This window comes from Lagopus leucura, unplaced genomic scaffold (assembly GCF_019238085.1).
Source record: "Lagopus leucura isolate 7727_CA_CO unplaced genomic scaffold, USGS_WTPT01 Super-Scaffold_100062, whole genome shotgun sequence".
In the NCBI taxonomy this organism is placed as follows: domain Eukaryota; kingdom Metazoa; phylum Chordata; class Aves; order Galliformes; family Phasianidae; genus Lagopus; species Lagopus leucura.
Window position 1 is genome coordinate 939,378 of NW_024962307.1, and position 11,449 is coordinate 950,826.

The following is an 11,449-nucleotide window of genomic DNA, read 5'->3' on the forward strand; positions in this document are numbered from 1 at the left end:
GTCTTCACCTTCTGGATCAGTCTGGAACAGGAGGAACCTCCAGATCAGCTGGCTCTCTTTCCAGCTGCCCCACTAAGCCTGTTTTACGCAAGCAAGCAGCGTGTCAGAGCTGCACTTTACTTACTGTAATTCAAACCCTCTGGGAAGCTTTATGTGTTGCTGCATTTTATTGATGGAAGTGAAATCACAGCCGACAATTTATCTTCCACTTCTCCATGCAGGAAGCAGACTGTCGTAACGATCCTGCATAACCAGTCATCATTTTTATGCCCTGCTTAATATTTGAAGCTTGGGCTGACAGAAGCACCTCTCTTGCTTGAGGATGTTACTCCTCAGAGGAGTTCACTTCTGATTACTGTGATGAAATCCAATTTTGTGCCTCTTTCCCAGTTACACAGTGCTCAGTTTAAGCATGAAACAAATACTTCAGAGAGACATAGCTGAATTACAAATGCTTGCTGGTAGACACGCACTGGTGAGCTGACACTTTACAGGCATTCTGAGTCTGAAGTATTTATTTAGGGGATGATTTTGCAGCACTCAAATTTAGGACAAAATTCTTTTTTGAAAGCATCTGTTTCTTCTGTACTGAAAAGTGTCTCTTGTGTGCGAGGATGGAGCACAGTGGTGGACTCACACAACTGAATTCGATGATAACATAACCCAGTGACCACAAGCACCTGGTAACCAAATCACTCCTTTGAACCTTCAGATATTGCCAGGTAATAACAAGAAAAACAAACAACATAAAAGGCAAATCAGATGCAACCACTGCAAAACTGTTAAGAAGAGGTTCTCTGCTCCACAACTTATTAAAACAAGGAAGAAAAAAAAATACCTGTTCCAGCAGAGCAGGTGCTGCACAATACTCAGCTGTTGGACTGAACCCTTTGCAGAGCAATAGAACTGAGACATCACCTTTGCAAGAAAATCCATTTGAAAAAGGAGAGGGTGAGGTGAAGGATGTCACAGTAACCCGGCCAAACCATGGCTCAGTGAGCGTTCTTCCTATCAAGTCCTAACAAATCCGCAGCGTTCAGCACTAGTGAACTCATAGAAGATGTAATTACATCACACAAACCAACCACATGACAAATTAGTAAACACATCCACTTTGTTTTTTTCCTTTCTAAACCCTGCCTTACAGGCTGTGTTACTGTGTTTCCTACAGCTTTTCTTGCAATCACAGTATTTTTTAAATTCTAGGGTCTGAGAAGTCATTCAAGGCAGAACTACGGTTCATTCACACAAAAAGTAATTATCAGATGGAAGTGCCTTTAAAAATGCCTAGGGTTGATTTTTGTTCAAGAAACAAGAAAACACTGTCAAGAACAGATGAGGAGTGAAGCCAAAGCCATTTACTGCAAATGTGCTCCAAAAATTAACGGCTAAGGAACATGCTTTCTGTGACCTGCTACTGTATTCATGGGTCCATAAACCAAACCAGCTACCTACATCTCTCCTGGACCCTCAGGCATGTTTGCAATTAGCAGCCCAAACTCAAATCACTTTTCTTTGAGGACTGACAAGGGTAAAACCAGTTCAGTGGCCAATACAGCACCAAGGGAAGCTGCTGGATGCCACCCTCACAGCATCCTTACGGCCCTCCCAGACGCCAGGGAAGCACGGTCAACATCACCACGTGCTTAGAAGACAGCATCCAGCCCAACTCCATGTGCAGTAACTCAGCCAGAGGAACAGCACACAGCTAACCCAACAGCCCAGGCACCCAACAGGCTAAAACTTAACCCACCAATCGCAAGTGAAGACTGGCGACCAGCCCAGCAGCTCCAACCTGCCCAATGCTGCAGGCCACCGAATGGACGTGCACATCTATACACTAAGTCTGGACCTGCCACATCTGTTGGCTCTTCCCATCTGTGGCATTATTTCGCTGTTACCATTTAGGCAGCACACAAACAGTTTATCTGCCTTGTTTTTTGACTGCAAGTAGTTTCTAAAGTGCACTCTACATTAGGTCAGAGAAGAAAATAGCAGACTGATATGGTAACAGGCTATGCAAAGAACACAGAAAGTTCCATCCTTCAGCTGAAGTTGCTGTTATTTTCATTTTCTTAAGGCAAAACATGTTTATACAAAAAATACCTTACAGCTTTGAATTCAATATGCAGTTTGCTCAGAGATCCGCCTGCATAAAGAGTGACCAGGTGAGTTAAAATCTCCAGTTGCTAAATTAAATGTTGTAAAAGAGGGAGGGAAGCAGAGAGCCACACTTTGCTCAGCAATCCTGGTTTCCCACTCACAGTTCAATAAATAAAACGCAAGCACAGCTTCGCAGCACTGCCCAACTGCTCAGGCAGCCACAACTCCCCCTCCCACCAATCCCAGCCTCCTCCATCTGAAATGAAAAAGCCCTTTTAATCTTCAAAGCATGGCCACAAGTCAATCTCAAACTTAGCACACTTTTAAATTTTCTTTTTAATTATCCAGCTGGGAGAGTTATGCCCTCTTTGCTCAGTGACCTTTCATTCCTTCAGGATTATTTCAAGAAATCTTTCCTGGGAATGATCAGCAAATTTATACCACTTGCAGAGGAAATGTTTCCAAGCATACAAGCACTGAGAGGAGAGACAACAAGATTCTTTGTGTACTTTTGTGCAGGCTGCTTTTACTGGGGTAACCCAGTAACTGGGGTAACCCAGCACAGCACACTCTGCTCTGCAGGGCAATTACATTCTGGCTTCAAAGCAGCGACTGCAGCAGGCACAATCCTGACATTTACCCCAATGCTTTTCCAGCAGGCCGTTGTTGCTGCACTGAGATTCAGAGTTCTTGATCCCAGAAGAGAATTTCTTTCTGCTAGAACTGAAGGCAAGGGTGAAGCTGATAGCTATTGGTGTGGAGATTCTTGCATCAGCAACAGCTGACCCAAGTTGGTCCTGTGAGTGCTGGCATTGAAGCACAGCTTGGTTTGCCACAGCTGGAGCCACAAGGATAAATCAAGTCATTACAGACGTTAACGATTTTTAAGTTAACACCAGCACTTACACCCTGCCCACACACTAAACTGCATGCAACCCTGCTCTTGATTCCCACACCAATTACTAATTTATTAATTTTACAAGAAGCCTGGAAGTGTTTATACAGACAGGCCTGAGTTTAACCAGACCTGCTGGTTAACTTCCCCTACTCATCTTTCAGGCAGATCGGGATGAAAGTGCCCCATGGCCAGCAGTCACAACCTACTTCCTTCTCTGTGCACATGGCAGCTGTGCCTGCTGCTTGAGGCGTGCATCACCACCACAGCCCTGTTTTCTGTGTTTTCAGGGCTTTTTTGCAGACATCTATATAGCACTACTTGGAAAAAAAAAAAAATCACAACAGTTCTTGCTTAATTGGCATTACTTAGAGAACTACTATTTGGAGTAATACCATTTAGTCATACATTCTACCCTCAAACAACATTTTCCATTTGAATAATTAAGAGGAGAAAAGACCAGTACAGATAGAGTCTCCTTTGAAGATACCCACATGCTGTGCTCTCTCCATAATAAACCTATTACCTGCCACTGAACAACACAGTGTCTGTCACAGCAGCCTCCAGAACAATAACACCAATTAGACGCAGCCCCTCAACACACCGCTGTCCTGCAGTCGGTGATTCTGCAGGTTTAGGAAGCAGGCAGTGCTGCACCTGGGCAAGATTCACCTGGGCTAACACTGACCACGACATCCCCACCAAAGCAGAACAGCCAAGGGGCAAAGCCTGATAATCCATGGGGTTTGAGCTCATTTATACTGAGAAACCCAATGGGAAGTTTAACTGACAGCTTTGCTCAATTTGACTGTGCCTTATTAGACATCTTCATGAAAAGCACTGAACATTTTTGATCCCTTCCAAAGAGGAAGGCTCGTTAGCTATGGATATTTACAAGAGCTCAAAATCACAGGAGCTCCTTCTGTCCTGGAGAAGGAGCTGCTCAGATCTGTGTCTTTATGAGAAGGGCTCATGCAGCGTGTCAGCAAGAACTCAGGTTCCATCCTTTTCTCCTGGTATCTGCAAACAAGACAGGCAGTGGAAACATCAGGTCACTGGAAAGCCTGACTCCGAGTTCACACCTCAGCACGTGGCTACAGGTCCAGGGGAGTGCAACAGCACTGCTACACAGCACCGCAGATTATATCTCATGTCAAGACAGATCTTCTGTGCTCTGAAGTCAATATGCTGCAAACTGAGCAGCTCTCATTCATATTGCTCCTTCCAGATAGAATCTGCTCTCATTCATTCTCCACTGTCCAGCTAGAAAAAATAAATAGAGCAAGTAAACTATTACACTACCTTTACACACGGATAATCACTATTACACTGATAATAACCATTATGCTCAGCAGCAACTCATGGCATTTCACACCCAAAATCAGATGATATCAATGCAAATATACACTTCCAGGACCATCAAACAACGGACACCTGTTGCTGTCCCTCTACGTGAAGGGCACAGAACAGCATGAGAACAACACAGCTATGCCTTATGGTTCTATAAAGCAGGGACCTGAAGCTCCAGTTTTATTATATTATCATCTTTTTGTCAGCCTGGATCCCAACTGCTTCTTGGGTTCGGCACACACACAATAAAGTGCCCCAGAGAAATCAGTGCTCTTTGAGCCTTCATCAAAAACTCTGGTCTGCTGAAGTACACTCAAGCAAACGCTTCTGGAGTCAGGAACATCCGTGTCAACCTGCAGAAACAATTCATTTTGCATTAAAAAAAATATTAATAAAAAATGCTCCAGCTGATGCTTCAACACACCCTAATTTTCCAACATATGCAAACGCATGGATGCATTTTCTTTGCTCAGGTATGGCAAGGCTCTGAATACAGCAATCTACAGTAAATGGGGTAAATTACATGGGGTAAATACAGAACTCAGGATTTTTCCTGCCACCTATTCAGACACAGTCATACTTTATCACAAGGCAGGCAAATAAACACATTTTATTTTCCTTAAATAACCTATACAACCTGAATACTGATGAGAATACACACACACACACACACTTTCTTCCTACAAGCACAACAAAACACAAACACTAACCTACATACTGAAATGCAAGGCAAAAGGCCAGAACATAGAAGCCCTTAAAATCATTACGTTTTGTACAGAAAACCACAAATACCCAGCAGATACACTTCAGAGCAAAAGCAAGAAGTCAGAGACTTGCATTAGGGAGCACCTTCCTCTCTAGGAATTCCAGAGCACTGGAAGTTGGGAGCAAACTCCCAGCACATCAACCACCTCATCACACAAACACAGCCACGACTGACTGCTTTGGGTACCTTCTTAAATCTCCCAAACTGCCCTTTATTCTCTTAACTTTTATAACCTTACAAACACACTAACAGCCAGCATGCCACTAAAACGTTGCCCCAGGCTGTGATTTCATGGCCACGCAACAATTAAGGGTAAACCCAATTAAAATGTGTTACTACTTACAGAGTCCTAACTTACTCGGAGCATCCACACACAAGGCTAATGCCTAGGAATCCAAGTGCACAGAAACCCCTTCCAGTTGCTTTTTTAATTTCCTTGCTATGACAGCATTCCTCTCTACAGCTCATTCTCAAAATGCTTCAGCCAACCGTTCATGTGACACAGGCACTGCAATAATTTGATGTGAAAAGAAATGCAGACAAGAACTTGGGGGGACATTCAGCCATTTGATATCTGTCCTATGAGTCATTCCATTTCAAAACCATCACCATGTGAGTCAATCACTCCTTTACCATTTATACTCATTCAAGGCCATACTTCAAGCAACTTCTACCTAAAGGAAATGGCACAAAGTCAGCACTGTCTCTGTAGTCACAAGGGGCACAGCAAGCAAGCACTGGTTAAACCCATGTGTGATTATTGTGTAGGTGTATGCAGGCATATAAATGAACTCTAGTATTGCTGTCACAGCCCCTAGAAGTTCAACATGCCTAAAGGTACCACGTTGCTACTTACAGCTCCTTCAACACAATGACAAGTGGACAAATCTGCTCCTAAAATTACAATCCTCAGAGCTCATCTCCTCTGGCATTTTGCTGACATAAGTACAAGATCAAAGCATCGCCCAAGGAGAAGGATGCACCGGTCTCTGCAGTGCACAAGAGAAAACTCCACCATGCCATCACACTGAGGCGCACGCGACAGTGATTTGGTCCTTCTGGCCCGATGGAACATCCAGCACTGAAGAACTGCTGGTCAGGATCTAACTCCTAAAGCGTGTTGGATTAGAAGAACAGAGGATGTGCACAGCACATCATTGCGCACAGAGTATTTCTGATGCTGTATACATTCTTACTGCTGTGTTTGGAAAGGGAAGCTACAAATTCTCATGTCGAGTGCAAGGTATGAAGCTAGAGCAGGAGACTTCATATGGACTCCTCTTCCTTCCTTTCCCCACCAGTGATGGACCAACAGCCCAACCGTTTCCCAAGGAGGCACCACTTCTCCTTTCACAGCCGAATTACCAACAAGAAATTCCCAATTAAGATCCTTCCCTCACTGAAGAGCACACAGATAGCAGACATTTCCTTCCCATAACCTATCGTCAGACTTTTCTTCCTTTAACTCAGTTGTCATAAGACCACTCCTACCAACTAGAAACATTTAGCCATAACACTTTCTTAGAAGCATAAGAAACACATTCCCAGCAGCAACACAAAGTTAGCACAATGTCTTAATGCAACCCACCCCTGGGAACAGCTCGGGAACATGGCAAATAGCTTTAATTTTCAGTGATTTATTTTCATGCTGCCTTAGGCTCCATCACGCTGCACATCTCTTTACTCATCCCGACCGTCAATATTTTCTTCCTGCAGCTTTCAAGTCAAATAAACCACGCTGTAACTGCAGTCAGGCCGTTTCATGACCACTAAGGCTCCATAAATAAGAGCACTTGATACAAATAAATTTTTCAGCAATACAAGAACCATCATCACCAATGGCAGAAAAAACGCTTTGTGCAGCCATCTGCATTTTCCCTTCCTGCCATAAACGTCCAAAGGAGTGTTTGAAAGCAAGATAAATCTATGGAGAAAATGGCTCCAGAGAATCTTTTCGGTCTTGGGTTTTTTCTTACTGATTTTTATACATGGTTCACAAAGATATCAAAAGGAACAGCTGCAGCAGAATAAAACCTTTCAAAAGCACCCTGCGTAAGACACAGCACTTAATGGAACAGCTCACAAGGGTGTGTTGCCTTCCTTCCCCTGGTACACACAGGGATCAGAAGAGTTCAACTGCAGCAGTTCAGACCCGGCCATGAGGGCAGTTTAGCAGCCGCTTCCTCAGGAATCCTCCCCCAAGATGGGTAAAGCTGCCCTCGGGCAGCTCTGAGCAGCCTAGAGAGCGCTCCTCTGAGCCCTGCTCCACAGCACAGTAAGGAAACCCACGCTACTAAGGAAGCTAATTAATTCTTCGGGACATAACAGGAAAAAAACAACAACAACATACAGACAGACTCAAAGAATGCAAACCCAACCTGTCTTATTTTCAAGCCTGGAAGCAGTACTGTACACAAACGCAGCGTCATCTGCTAAGATCTGAAACAAATACAGGGAAAACCTACAGTCGTATCACCTTCTGGTTTCCCCACCTCCTCAAACACTGCCAGTATCTTGAACTCCTCCCGAAGAAAACAGTCTCCAGCCCAGCAAAACCAACAGACGCACGACTCTTATTTCTCTCCTGGAATTCAACTCCCTGTTAGCTTCAAGTACAGAAGATAGAAAATCTCATATTAGCAGTTGGAAAGGGTTTGCTTAAAAAAAGTAATAACAATAACAATCACAGAAACGTTCACCAAATTGCAGCCCAAATTATCCTGCTCTGTGCAAAGCTGCTTCTCCTTCTGGTTTGTTTCTGTATTGACAACGCAGAAAAGGCACAGACAACATTTCCACCCAGCTCTGTGTATCTACTTAATGTGAGGGCCAATGCCTTTGAGAAAACGCGCACCAAACCTCAGCCTAGCTGAATGCAAGGTTTAAAGACAAGTGACAGATTGGGATGGGTTTTAAACCTGAAGAACTTGGCTTGTTAAGGAACAGGTGGAACCCAACCCACCCCAGCTCTTTCCCTTATCCCCAGGGCTCTGACAAGACATTTTCAACTCCAATTTGCATCTTTCCTACAGCCAAAGGCTTGTTTAAATCCACGATAAAAATCTTAGGGGTTGTTTAACCTCACAGCTAACCCAAGGTTGAATTTGTTCCAGTGCAACTCCCAGTTAACACTGCTATAATTTCAAGCTACCTGGATCACAACTTGAAACTGGGAGTAGAGTTGCAAAAGCTCATCAACTACAAATCCGATTGTTCTACACGTGTCCAGGATTGTTTCATGCTGCACTGCTCTGAGCTGCTTGCTGCAATAACCCCTTACTTCTAGTGAAATCACCCAGCAGGTTAAGGTGTGCAGTTCTAGTGCCTTGCTCTGGCAGAGTGCAGCACTCCAGACTGCTCCAGCGTTTGTTCTGCTTCTCCACTCGGTTTTCCAGCCCGCATCAAACTCCAGGTGCCAGCAAAACCACTATCCAAAACAGCTCCTATTTTAAGCTTAAAATGGGTAATTTAAAGCTCACTCAAGTAAGGCAACACCATGATGCACGGGGGTATACAGATGTGTTAAGCTCCAAATGAGAACAGAGCATTATTTCTAATTCAGGTGGTCAATTTCAACAGCAAGTCGCGCATTTATTTGGCACAGAACTCATACCGAGAGGTGCGAGCAGGCAATAAGACGTCCAAAATGATCACAGAAGATCTTCGCTTTGTCTTAAATACGTTTGAGGATTTTTCCCCTTTCCTGCCAAAATTTTCTATAGGCTCTGGAGGCAGCTGACTGCCTTCTGTGTTCGGCCCCACTCCCCCATCTACAGAAGTGATGAGCAGACCCCCAAAGCCTGGGTGTGGAAAAGAGCAGACTCCCAAAGCTGAGCCATCCTTTGAGCCTTCAAAACGACAACGATGCTTCAAAATGAAGGGACAGGAATCTCTCTGCCTACACGCTCATCCTTTATGACAAACCTACTAACGACAGAAAAGCACAATGCAGGTATTGAGGCACTACCGATTAGGTAATGAAACCCAATCAGAGGTTCATCGACAAGGTTTTTTTGTCAGGGCATTTTGTATTGCCTGCATTTGGCCCCACCAAAACACATCTTAAAACAAAAGGGAACTGTGCACGATGGGGCTCACAGACCGAAACAGGAATAGAAAAATGAAATGCCTAGAGCTGCAAAGGAAGCAACACACAGCCCACAAGCCCCAGTCATTTAGGAAAATAATAACGATAAAATAAAACCCTCAAATCACATCGTGAGAATGGGATCAGACAGAAGGGGGGGGAGAATCGGGGGATGGGAGTAACGTGAATTGCTTCACCCCATCTTCGAACTGACGGCTCTGCCACCCATTTTGTTTCCAGTAATGAAATAATTAAAAAAAAAAAAAAAAAAAAAAAAAAAAAAGACGTGTGACACGACAATCTCCGCAAAAGAACACCCACACCTACGGCCCCCCACAGCCGGCAGGTGGCTGCAGCCGCAGGCGCCACCGCTCGCAGCCCCTCCGCAGGGCAGCCCCGGCTCGGAGAGGGGAGAACGCGGAGGGGTTTAAAAAGAAAGAGAAAAAGGGGACGCGGATGGCACAGCAGCCGCCAGGCCAAGGTGAGGCGCAGCCCCGCAACATGGTGGAGGCTCCCCGGCAGGCGGCAGGAGGAGAGGATGAGGGGGAGAGAAGACGGAGGGCAGCGCGCGGAGGTGACAGCGGGCGGCTGCCGGACGGCGCCATGGGGGAGGCGCCCCTCGGGCTGCGGCCTCGGCGTGGCAGGAGGAGGAGGACGGGCTCACCTGCCATAGCGGGCGGCGAGGGCGATGGAAGCTGCGGCAGCGACGGAAAACGCACCAGACTCCGCACCCCTCGGTCGGCAGCGGGGAGTAGAGAGGGGCCGGGGCCGCCCCGCCAGGCAGAGCACGGGGCGGGCCGGGCCCCGCTCCGCCCCCGCCAAGATGGCGCCCGCCGCCTTCCATCAGCGTCTCGAGCAGCATGGCGGCCCCGCAGCGGGCGAGCGACGGTGGCGGGAGCGCGTTATGAGGCGATCCTGAGGCGAGGCGAGTCCTGCCGAGGTGCATCGCTATGGCAAATGGTGTTGGTGCGGGCTCGGGGTGCACTGAGCCCATGCGTCTTCTGGGGGGAGTTCATAGAGCGGCTTGGGTTGGAAGGGACCCGAAGGATCAAAAATACATAAATAAATGAATAAGTAAATAACTCCAGCTCTTCTAATAGGAGAAGTGATGGCAATAAAGACATTCTTTCTTCCCTCCAAGGAAGTGGGCACCCTCAACATGAGATGCCCCCCAACACACACACTGCAATCTCTGGCTTAAAGTCGTGTTAAAATCTCAATTTTTCTCACATGTTCAGACTTTTTTGCTTGAACAGTGATGGGCACATCACCACACAGCAGACTGGTCCTGGAGCACAGAGCTGTGTGTTTCAGACTCATGGCAGATCTCTGTTGCTCCAATAGCCCACACTGGAACAGACGTATGCTTTCTCTTCAAGCCTGTTGGCCCAAAAATGAATATATATAAATAAATAAATGACATTCTTAATTGATTTTGGTACTGCTAACTTGCTTTAATTTTGCCCAGAGAGGTTGTGGATGCCCCAGTCTCTGGATGGGGCTCTGGGCAGCCTGATCCAGTGGTTGGCAGCGCTGCCCTTGGCAAGCAGCTTGGAGCTGATGATCTGTAAGGTCCCCTCTGACCAAAGCCATTCTGTGGTTCTGTGATTAATTTGTCTTCTGCCCTTTTCGAGTGCGTACACTTCTCGGATGTGTTGGGGCCCATTGGCTCACTCTACCTTTTACATCTTGCTGCCCTTCTGGGAAGCCACAGCCCAATGCTGTCTCCAATAATTCCTACTTTTTCTCCCACGGCAAAGCTCTGCTTCGAGCAGCAGTGCTAACTTACAGTAGGTGTCCTTGAGATAATATTGACTGATGCTGAGCTTTCTCCCCAAACCAGCCCGCTTTGTTCTTTGATTAAGGTGCGTTGTAGCTGTAACTGGAAACCAAGTCAATAGGAAAAATTCTGCTCTCTGGACCAGTGACACTAATTGTAATCCATTGCATCATTTCACCCAGACCTGCAATTCTCTGTTGATCTTCCAGGTCCTTGCCTTAATAGTTGCTGTTTGCAGAGTTCAGCTGCTCAGAGTGTTTACTGAGTATTTGCTCACCAGCTGTCTGACCCCTTCCATCCACTGCCGGTGTAAAGAGGGTTTCATCGGATCCCACTAAAACCCAGGAGCTTATTTTAAGACCGTAGACTCTATGAGGCCCCTGGAGCATTTGTGTTTCTTATCCTTGTGCATCACTCAGTTCCACATTCACTGAGGTACTCTCCTTGTTAAGCTTCTAAAAGGCTTTC

General features: G+C 45.9%; 1 protein-coding gene across 2 annotated transcripts in view; it reads right to left on the minus strand.

Annotated features, from left to right (window-relative positions):
* Window positions 1–9,976, minus strand: part of SLC23A2 (solute carrier family 23 member 2) — a 50,942-nt gene extending 40,966 nt beyond the window's left edge. For both annotated transcript variants that reach the window (XM_042886724.1, XM_042886719.1), the window contains exon 1: window positions 9,866–9,976. The gene's annotated coding sequence lies outside the window, so the exon portion shown is untranslated. The remainder of the gene's footprint in view (window positions 1–9,865) is intronic.
* Window positions 9,977–11,449: the final 1,473 nt, after the last annotated feature.